This window comes from Lethenteron reissneri, chromosome 20, assembly GCF_015708825.2.
Source record: "Lethenteron reissneri isolate LAM-NWPU_2019-01 chromosome 20, ASM1570882v1, whole genome shotgun sequence".
Lineage (NCBI taxonomy): Eukaryota > Metazoa > Chordata > Hyperoartia > Petromyzontiformes > Petromyzontidae > Lethenteron > Lethenteron reissneri.
This window is the reverse complement of record NC_083798.1, coordinates 9,672,530-9,683,704: the sequence shown is the minus strand read 5'-3', so window position 1 is coordinate 9,683,704 and position 11,175 is coordinate 9,672,530. Positions and strand designations below refer to the sequence as shown.

Here is an 11,175-nt window from a genome sequence, read left to right as displayed (position 1 = left end):
GCCACGACCAGTGAGGATATAAGCCGGGTCCCCAGAGGGACCGGGGTTCAGCGTTGCTGTTGTCATCTTGAAGAATCTACGTTCGACGTCCGAGAAGACCTGGGCCCAAGCTAGGGTTCGTTGTAGCTACTCCAAGTGTAATTAGTGTAGGTAGCCTGGTGGTCCACCACCATAGGTTGTTATCTGGTGAAGGGGCAGTTACCCCTTTGTGTTGGTATCAATAAATGTGTTGCCTCCAAAGAGTGCATCGGTGAATTCCCTACAACTGGTGTCGGAAGTGGCCAAACACTATTTTACTTAGCTAGCCATTTAGGCTATGTCTACGCGCCGCAGACTACGTACCAGGACGTCGGACGATGAAGATCTCATTTCTCAAACAGCCCCGGGGATGGCGACCCCGGAGGATGGAGGTGAAGCGCTGTCGGCGGAGCAGAGCACCGACCGGGTACACGACAGCTTACTGCCGGGGGGGAGGGAGCTCCAGACAGCACACACCTGCCTCGCAGAGCTCCTCCAAGCCGTGGCGTCCATCCGTGTGCAGCTCCACCCTGCGGAGCCAGTAGTGGAAAAGGGAGCAACGGAGTCGCGCGGGGACGAAGTTCCTGCCGCCATTTCCTGCCAAGCGGGAACCTCTGTGGCACAGCCCGCGCTTGCGGCTGCCATCTTCTCAGAAGAGCGGAGCGTGGGGCCCGCCAAATCCGAAGCCACGTTGAAATCGCCGGTGGACGTTCCATCTCTCCGGCGATGACTTGCATTCGTGAAAGACGAATGCCGACTTGGCGGTGTGGATAGAGGCGGAGGCACTGAGAGCACTGATGACGACGCGCTGGAGGCGTTCCTCATCATCCCACCATCGGAGAGGGCCACGCTGACTCAAGCCTTTGACCAAATGGCGGCAATTTATGAGCCGCCGTCGAACGTGCGCCAAAAGTTAGCTACGCAAAAGAGAGGGGAAGCCGAGACGCCCCTCGCCTTCCATAGCGCACTTTTGGTGCTAGCGAAGGCTGCCTTTCTGAGGATGGACCACGACGGAATCGACTCGCTGGTCGAGAGATTGCTGGCTTTGGCTTAGGACCTCAACATCATCCTGCCGGCTGTAGAAGACAATCTTTCGTCCATCAAGGTTGCAAGATGCATCCAGGCTGAACAGCTCTTGCAAGGGCACAAGGGATTGGCGGCGTGTACCGCACCCCATGAGGGGCCGGATACACCTGAAGACGTGGAGCCCATCCCAGCCTGCGCATCGACCCAGAGCGGAGGCGGGCGAGGGACGGCATGGTGCGACAGGCGGAAGACAATCTCGTCCGGGAAGCAGCCCCGTTGTGTACTACAGCTGCGGCCTGCCGGGGCATGTCTTGTCGGGCTGCCGCGTGCCGCGACGACGCTTCCCCGGACCATCGCCGTCATCCGCCCGACCGTCCTTTGCTCCACTGCACCCGCAGGCGAGTAGCGACACATCACACACTCGGCCCTGAATCCACCTCCCCAATCTCGTTCGTTCGGGTTCCGTTTCGGTCGTGTGTCGGTGTGGGGGGGTTCGGACTTTGATCAGGCTGACCGGCCGCTCCGACCGGGTTAGTGGTCAGAGCTGGCACATAGAGTGGTTGCCGCGACCGCAGGTTCGTCCGCTGTTATTGGGATGATAGACGGGGTTGAGATCAGGATGCTTGTTGACACCGGTGCGTCAGCGACCATCATCTCGGAGTTGATTTATAATATCTTACCCCCTAACTGTCGTGCCTTATGTCCTGTCGAAGCTCCGTGCTTCGCTGCAAACGGTGGCTCATTGGGCATCATTAGGAGAATAACAGCAGAGCTGTGCATTGCGGATGTCAAATTGGCGGGACCGGTTCTTGCTATTCCTTGTTTGCTTGGGACCGACTTTTTGGGGAGCATGCCATTGAAAATTTTTATCGACCAAGGGTGCATTGAATTACCATCCGGCTGTCGAATGGTATTTTTGCCTTCGCCCACTCGCTTGTGCACTGCTTACGCTACCGTGCAGGCACTTGCACGTAGGACGGTTAAGATTCCCCCCGGCGCGCAAATGTTGGTCCCCCTCCGATTGCGGCAGCCGCTGGATCAGGGGGCGACGGCGGAATGAATCCTCTTGGGACCTTCTAATAAAGCCAGTCGTGGATTGACGTTAGTAGGGGCCGAGACGTTGGTATCCAACGATCCGGAACCCTTCATTCAGGTTATTAATGCAGGGTTAGACACGTTGGTCATCCAAGAAGGTACTGTGCTAGCTCACGCGTCGCCAGTGCTTCATGAAGAAAGCATCGTTGGCAGTGTGAGTGCCGTGTCAAATACGCAGCCACGCCAGAATCCTGATGAGGGGTGGATGGATACACTTTGTTCGGAAAATGTGGAATTGTCCGAGGTCCAGAGGAGGTAATTGAGGGCACTTTTGCGCGAATTATCGGATGTTTTTAGCAAAGACAAATTTGAAATCGGCCGCACTATGATTTTAAGTCATCACATCAATACGGGTGACGCCACTCCCATCCGGTAGAATCCCTACCGGCTGAGCTCTACGGAAAAAGAACAGGTTCGGCGGGCAGTTGACAAAATGTTAGCCGCGGATATTATTTCACCATCCACCAGCCCGTGGAGAGCCCCAATTGTACTCGTTAAAAAGCAGGATGGTAGCTTGCGCTTTTGTGTGGACTTGCATAAGCTTAATAAGATCTCTGTTGCTGATGTGTACCGTCTACCTCGAATGGAAGACTCACTGGATGCTCTAGCAGGAGCACAGTTCTTTTTTACTCTTGATCTCTTATCCGGGTTTTGGCAGTTGCCGCGAGACAAAGGCTCTAAGCCCAAAACAGCCTTTCGTACACTACAAGGCTTGTTCAAATTTTATCGGCTTCTGATGGGCCTTCATTCCGCGCCAGCTACGTTCCAACGATTAATGGAACTGGTTCTGGCTGGTCTCTAGTGGGACTTGTGCTTGATATATCTCTATGATATAGATTTAGCCGTACGTTTGACAAACACCTGGAATAGCTATGCACTGTTTTTCTCAAAATGCGTGCAGCCAACTGAAATTTAAACGACAGAAATGTCACCTCCAGAAATCGGTTCGGTATCTTGGCCACATAGTAAGTGAATCAGATATTGCGACTGACCCAGACAAAACCACGTGTGTTTAAACTTGGCCGACCCCCATATTGGTGCGGGAGGTGCGCAGTTTCATAGGATTCACATCCTATTACCGCCGTTTTGTCGCCAGGTTCGCCACCATCGCTAAACCTCTCCATGCCTTGATGGCAAAGGGTCATGAATTCCATAGGGGAGAGGAGGAGGAGGCCGCATTTGTTGCATTCCGGGATGGCTTGGTGAACGCCCCTCCCCTGGACTGTGGCCTGGCCGCTCCCCAACCAGTCGGCGGCGACGATCACTAAGACATTCCTCAATGGCTATGTAATGGACACGGGTGCTCCCGAATGTCTTCTGACCGATCAGGGCAACCATTTTTCTTCAAAATGGTTGCGCGAGGTGTGCGATTTGTTGGGAACAAAGAAAGTACGCACATCTCCGTACCACCCGCAGATGGATGGCATGGTTGAGCGGCTGCACAGGACTCTGACCTCCACGTTGAGCCATCAGGTCAGCGAGTCCCAACTCGACTGGGATTTGCATTATTCCTGGAGTCCTATCTGCATATAGGATGGCCCCTCGCGCATCCACCGGCTATTCACCGTTTTTTTATGTATGGGAGAGAACACGACCCCCCGATTGATGTTCAGTTACGAGCTGCGCCCAACAAAACTAAATATAAAATGTCTGACTTTGTGTGCTTTACCCTTCCAAAAGCTTTCCGAAGCGCGGGAAGCTTCCAGGGTAAATTCCAATTTGCACCAATTGGCAAATGAGCGGCTGAGGGGTTTCTGTGCTTCTGCACATGTGGGCACCTGGGGACAGAGCCTGGTTGCACTGTCCACAGGTACCGGTGGGTACGTCGCCCAAATTGTTCAAACCCTGGAGAGGGCCGGTTGATGTGATTCGGGTTGTTCGACCACAGTGTGTCCAGATCCGCTTGGGGTGGCGGAGTTGGTTTGTACATCCCTCGCGCCTGAAGCCTTTCATCGCTCCGCGCGAGTTCGTTCCATCTCCACATCGCAGGGGCCGAGTGTCAGATGTGTCCGGCGAGCTGAGGTGTGTGCCCGCTGTGGTTGGTCTTCAGCGGAGTCAATCCCGTCCTCAAGTGACGCGCGCCTGACGTCCTCCGTGGCCGTCGCCTGCGCCATCTCCACTGGATTTGGGAGAGGAGAACCCGTCCACGCAGCCTACTGCTCTTCGTGAGGAGCCGAGTTCGACGGGACATTTGCATATTCCCTCCAGGACCTCCAGGGAGAGCAAGTCCACCTCCCCTGGGGGCCCGGCCACAAGGACTCGATCAAAAACTCTTCGGTTTTCGTAATCCCCATGCACACACACACCGTCAGTTGGTTGTCGCACTCGGCAGGCGTATCGGTTATTGGCTGAACCTAGCCTTTATTGTGCTTGCGAATGTTGTTACACGGTGGGGGTGGGAGATGTTAGTGATGGAGGGGATACCCGAGCGTTTGCATTACTGCATTTTTTTCTCTCATGTTGTGTTCTGTACTTACACCCTTTTCCCCGTTGTTAATCTACATTTGTAGATAGTGTATTTATTGTATAGGTGGGTTTGGGTATTTCTTTGTTATTGTTGAGGCACACATTGCGTTTTAGTCACTTTTTACTAACTTTTTTATCACCTTATTCACTTGGTTCGTTTTAAGGGGGAGCTGACAGCCGGGACGGCTGAGTGCTACGAAGGGGGGGGGGGGCGTGTTGTAGTGAAGTCACTGTGTAATGCCGCCCCTAGATAGGCACGGCGTGCAATGTACTCGCATCACGGACATCACACGTATGTAGAGACATCGTGGATGTGCAGTGCTGATCCCTACAGGATGGGGTGTGAGAGTGTCAGCCATGGAATGGGGTTACTGTAGGCCATCGCACTCTGGTTGACCCCGGAGGACACGTGACTGGTAAAGTCTACACAGGGGCCCCAAGTGGGGGCTAAGGGTGGTCATGTGTCGGAGGGAGATCCTACTCGAGGATTTGAGAAGGTGGCCAAGGGCGGAGCCAACCACGACCAGTGAGGATATAAGTCGGGTCCCCAGAGGGAACCGGGTTTCAGCGTGGCTGTTGTCATCTTGAAGAATCTACGTTCAATGTCCGAGAAGCGTCACCAACACGTGGACCTGGACCCAAGCTGGGGTCATGTCCGTTGTAGCTACTCCCAGTGTAATTAGTGTAGTTAGCCTGGTAGTCCACCACCATAGGTTGTTATCTGGTGAAGGGGACAGTTACTCCAACTGAATCATCTGTGGGTAGTATTTAAAATGCGGCAAGTAATTAAGAGCATATGCTGGCACACACAATTTACTTACTCTTGAGAATGATGGCACTGGATATTTAACGTCCACAGTGAAGCAAACAGCGCACATTTTTAAATCCTTTATATTAAGTTCACTTGCTTGCTTGCTTTCGCGCTTACGACCGTGCAAATCTTTCGGTCGTTTTTTAACCCACTTCCCGTGATCCAATCGAGCTGACATTTTGCACACAGACTCGTTGTGCGTGACAATTTATTTTCGTGAAACTTTTTTTCCAAATTTTCCAACTTTTTAGGAAAAAAATAATTTCATATTTAATTTAAAATACCAATGTGATAAAAATGAAACTCTTACTCAAGAAAAACAGAAATGAATAATAGAATAAAACCGATGCCACGCATATAAAGGATTTATAGTGAAAAACTTTGTTTTTACGGGTTAATTTTTTATGGTTATTATTACACTCTTTTATTTAACTCGCTCTGTTATCGTTGTTGTCGTTGTATCCTCAAATCTTGTAACTCAATTTTAACCCACTTCCCAATGTGGTATCGACTGCAAACTTCGTATACTTACGTCTTATTGATGACAATACTATATTCTATCATAAAAATATATTTTTAAACAATCTTTTTATTACACGCTTTCTATTAACTCACTCTGTTGTTATTGTATCCTCAAAACTTGTAACTCAATTTTAACTCACTTCCCAATATGATATTGACTGCAAACTTGGTATACTTATGTCATACTGATGACAATACTATATTCTATCATAAAAAAAATTAAGCCATCTTTTTTATGTTATGTTTCGCCTTGGGTCTAATTGTCCACGCTCAACTCACGTTGGCTGTAAATCACCACGTCCCTTACGTTATGGAAAGCCTCGGGGCCACTTCCTGTAGTCGTGGAGTTCTGCCATTACTCGTACGGTACATTTCATTAAAGCGTGTTTTTAAATAGTACTTATTATGGTTATTACCGCAATAATAAGCAGGGCGGCTGCTGCAGTTCGAACCGTGAACCTCTGCAACAAGCGGCGAACTCGCTATCGCTGGGCCATGTCACCGACATGTGTTTTTGAATTGTCACGTTCTTACCTGCCCCTAACTGGACATCTGTGAAAAAGGGCTTCATTATACAGTACTCTTAGGTTTTTCGGTAAAGTCACGTAGGTAAAAAATAAATAATAAAAATGTAATATAAATAATAATAGAAATAAAATAATAAATCACGACGTTTCGGAGGCAACACAAGTCTTCATCATCAGGTGGGACCGTCACAGCTAGATTTACTATCTCAAGTGAGGCAACATTCCAAGAGTCAAGCTCTTAAATACAAGTTTAAGGGGGGAAGGGGGATGGGGTTATCTGAATGTGGAAGCCAATGAGAGTAACGTGTTAGGGAGGGGGGCGGAGCTAAAAGAGAACAGTTGGTGCATCTTGTTAATGTTTTACCCCAGGGGTCGGCAACCAAAATAACAAGAAGAGCCATTTTCCAATTCGGTACAAAATTCAGTATTTCAAGAGCCGCAATGCATCTGAGTACATACTGTACATACGTACATATCGTCAAGAAGCAGCCCGTAAAGAGCCGCATGCGGCTCCGGAGCCGTAGGTTGCCGACCCCTGTTTTACCCGATGTTGGTTGACAATCCAAATACAAAAAAGGAGAGGAGAGTTGTTGGTTGGCAATCCAAATACAACAAAGGAGAGGAGAGTGCTGTTAAACGCTGGGGATGTCAACACTCGGTAAAGTAGAATAGTACCTGTCAAATAAGATGGTCCAAATATGTGCAGTTAAATCTTTTTTGCATGGTTAATAACATATTTCATTATAGCTCATCGGATTCCTCCAGTATAAATATTCGGATTCTGATATAGTTAATCTATCTAGTTGTGCAGTTGGAAGTATATGAGTTGACATGAACATCATAACCACTTGGTGGTATGTGGGTTTTACTATGGACAGACTTGTCCCTGCAATAGCTATGTGCAATTTCCACCGCTGGTTCAGGGCTATAAGCAGGAGATGAACACCGATGCCTCGGTGCTCATTTGATAAGGAAGTCACTTTGACTTAAAATAGAAATCGTGTACCTACTCTAGATAACATCATCGTGAACACCATCCGTCGTTATCGGCATTAGCCATTGTCTCTGTTAGGGTCCTGTTTCAATTGATACCAATGGGCAATTGTAATGTAAAATAAACATCTTGCTTCACTGCGGAGGCCCACTGTCATGATTTAATTTGTATGTACTGTATAAATATATCTCACCCTATGAAGGCTTGGAATAAGCTTGCTCTCGCTTGAATGGGCTGCTTGAATGTACACTATTGCTGAGGGTGGAGGCTTAGTGCAATATAGAATGGAAATGCACTCCTGTCAGGTATTACGTTAAGCAGTGGAATAATCGAAACGGGGGTTATAGCTTTCGCATTAATGTGGAGCAAAAAAAAAAGTAATATCTGTCATTGTGAAACACTTCGCAATTTGCTGTGCAAATCGCTTGTAAATGAAGGCGCTCTCGACTCTCGCCCCATTAGATTGAGGTCAGCATATACACTGTACCACATGTGCATGTCACGTAAATAATAATAATAAAAACGCCGTGCTCAGAAAATAAATTGAGCCAGGCGGGCAAGAACCGACGTGAGGACCACTTTGGCGGTGGCTTTTCTCGCCGAAATTTGCCGTCTCGCTCGGCCACTTTCCTCGCCGTGCCCGGCCCGAACTCACTCGGGCCGGTGGCCGGGGGGGGCCAGGGGGGGTGCCCGAGGCGACGGCTCCGTCCGCACGCTCCCCGCGGCCGCAGACACCAACACGGAGACATTCGCTCGGGAGCGACGTTACAACGACGGCTCACGGGGGGGGGGGGGGGGGGGGAGCCGCTAATTTGCATGAGTCAGTGAGAGAGCAAGCGGTGTGGGCTCCTCGGGCTCGGCACCACGTGAGCGCCGCTGTGTGTAGGTGTTGGTGAGTCAGACGCAGCAGCAGCAGCCGCGCGTACATCGCGCACTGCCGCCGATCGTCGTCGTCGTCTTCCCGCGAGAGACTCTTTCCGGCGGCGCTCTCCGGCGCCGAGCCCGCGGCGGCGGCGGGGGCAGGTGGATGAATGTAGTCACCGAGGTGCCATCGGGTCTCGTCGTCTTCTGCTCGTCCGCCGGTGGCCGCGCCGCCCGTCCCCTTATCTCTCGGGCGCGTTCGCGTCGAGCGAGCGAGCCAAGGGGTGGGTGGTGGTGGTGATGGTGGTGGTGGTGATGATGAGGCCTCTCTGAATCTCGCCGTCGCTCGTGATGGTGGTGATGTTGACGGCTTTTTGTTGTTCGCCTCCGCGGGCGAGGTGGGCATTCTTGAAAAGAAGGCCGCTCATTGACGGCTGGAGGCGAGGTCTGCGGGAGGAGGGAAGGTATGGAAGTCTTGAATTCGCGTTGTTTATTCTGTATGAAGCAACAGCAGCAGCAGCGACATTCAGATGTATTGATATTTAAAAAAAAACGTAAGATTGGGTTTTGAATCGGGGTACGGCCATTGGCAGTAATGCGTGCTCCAGTTGCTCATGTGTGGAGGCTGCATATTAATTGAGGGTTTTTTTCTGCGCTCGCTGATGTTCCAACTATCAGAATTCTACACTCATACAGCAGTTGACATGGTAACCATTAGAACAAGCACGAATGTACTGTACGTGGTGTTCCGACTTAAAGGAGGGAACCATTCAGAGGTTCCGCGAAAAGGAGGTGAATATAAAAGGGTAGCTTTATTTTTTTTACAGAAGCTCATCGTTGGCAATTTACACTCTTAATCTTAACAGGCAGGTCATTAATTAGCCGAATAGCTAATATGTGTTGCTCATCTCCATGTCATCAGCAATGTCTGTAGGCCAGCCGGGCTCATGAATAGTAAATGATTTCGCCCACCGCTGCACAGCGCCAGGGTGTGACAATGGTAGCCGTGACTAAGCCCTGATTCATGACAGGTAGTGTGGGAATTTAAACCAAGCCAGCACATTTCAGTTTATGCTTCTATAATTTTTAACTATTGCATGTGCCGACCTAAGTGTGTGTGTGCGAAGTGAAATAACGTGCTTAATTATAAATTATTCATCGAGGGAGAAGTTGTTGAACATATCAACGAAATGTCTCTTGGGGCAGCCGTTCTCCTGCGATAACGCACATTTTAACGGAATAACAACGAGGTGCGAAGATGAGACATTTCCTCTGTGCGATAGCTCGGGACAGCGGCGCACTGACCATAAATAATGAGTGCAGCCGTGAACTCAACCCCGCGATTGGTAATCTCGGCCAAGCACACGCCGCCCGCTCTGTGTTTAAAAAAACACCCAACAGAGCGCCACGCTCCCGCAGGTGTCCTCTCTGGCGCTGCTCTCATTATCATATTTACAGTCTCGGGCACAAACAGTTCTTAAAGAGCGCCGTCTAGTGCTTCCGGCCATGCAGCAAAGAGGGGCATTTAGACGCGTTCATTGTGAAAACAGATCGAGCAAGAGAGCTGGTCGTGACCATCGAAGGGACTCGTACACACACACGCGCGCGTCTTCTCAGTTATCGTTGCGCTTTGAGAATTGGCACATCAGGTGGCTTTCGTGGGTGCGCTTGAGATGTTTCTTAAGCAATCTGTCTGGATGTGTGCCCTTTCGCATTCGGTAATGGGCCAGACGCAGGTTGTTCAGAGAGAAAGGGGCATTCGGAGAATCTGAGCGGCTGAATGAGCGGTGTGGAAGAGCCAGGGAGAAGCTTTAAATTAAACGACATTCTCGCAAAAGGTTTCCAGAATCAATTAAACTCATTTGTTCTGTGCGGATAGGGCAAAGTCGAATTAAATCGCTGTCTCTTTTGTTGTTTTTGCTTTGGCTTAATTTAATTCCCATCCTGCGCTGCTGCCTTGCGTTCTGACATTCAGTCTCTTGTCTCTCAGCGTTCTATCTGCCCATCGGCTACACAGTGTTGTGGATAATGCATCGTTCATTCACATGTTTTCACTGATCCCCTTTGTGAATCCACTTCTGGATGAAGGCCTACACACGCTGTTTCGGTCATGATGGGGTCTTTCGAGCGTACTCGCGTCATGTCGAGAGAAGCCTTTTGCGATAGTGTTGTGGGTATTTCCTAAATGTTGAGAGAGCGGCAGCTTGTGGAGACCTTTGGGTCTCGGCAAGCATGATAACAGAATGTACCCTTTGTCGGCTTATAAATAATTTCATTGCGGCCCTCTCGTGTTGTTAAATGTCAATGGATTAAACGCCACGTTATTCTTGAGAACATCGACATGACGTCTGGGAACCAGTGTGTGGGCTTCGGGCATCATTAGCATGGTCTGTTAATTTGGGTGCGCAAGGTATCGTGGGGTTCGTGAAAGCAAGCAAATAAACAAAATCGGAATGCTTCCACCACCCCAAATTGCTGCTGCTCTGTACTGTTGGAGTTGCGTACATCGCTGCTCACTGTAATGGGGGTTCGTGAGATTTTGAAAGCCAGCTATAAGGTTGAGAACTACTGATCTTAAGCACATTGTGACATTTACACGTTTCTCAGAAGTCCAACATTCAATCTCATTCCAATTAAATGCAAATTCAATTTAATCAATGAGTCACGCGTTTTGACGGACAGTTATGCTAATCGAGTAAGCCTCATCAAAGCTGCCTCAATCCTGAACCCACCTACCCCTTTAGCGCATGCGAGCTAAGTGCCTGCTCCTCCGTGGCGTCATAGCCCTGCCTCCTCACCGATCCTGTCATTATTAGCCTCTGGCTGAGCAATGTACAAACTTCACACAGCTCGCT

General features: G+C 49.7%; 1 protein-coding gene across 1 annotated transcript in view; it reads left to right on the top strand.

The window, feature by feature from the left end:
* The first annotated feature begins 8,305 nt into the window (after nt 1–8,305).
* LOC133344715 (protein TANC1-like) overlaps nt 8,306–11,175 on the top strand; it is a 53,454-nt gene continuing 50,584 nt past the window's right edge. The window contains 1 exon segment of the mRNA XM_061554802.1: nt 8,306–8,784. The gene's annotated coding sequence lies outside the window, so the exon portion shown is untranslated.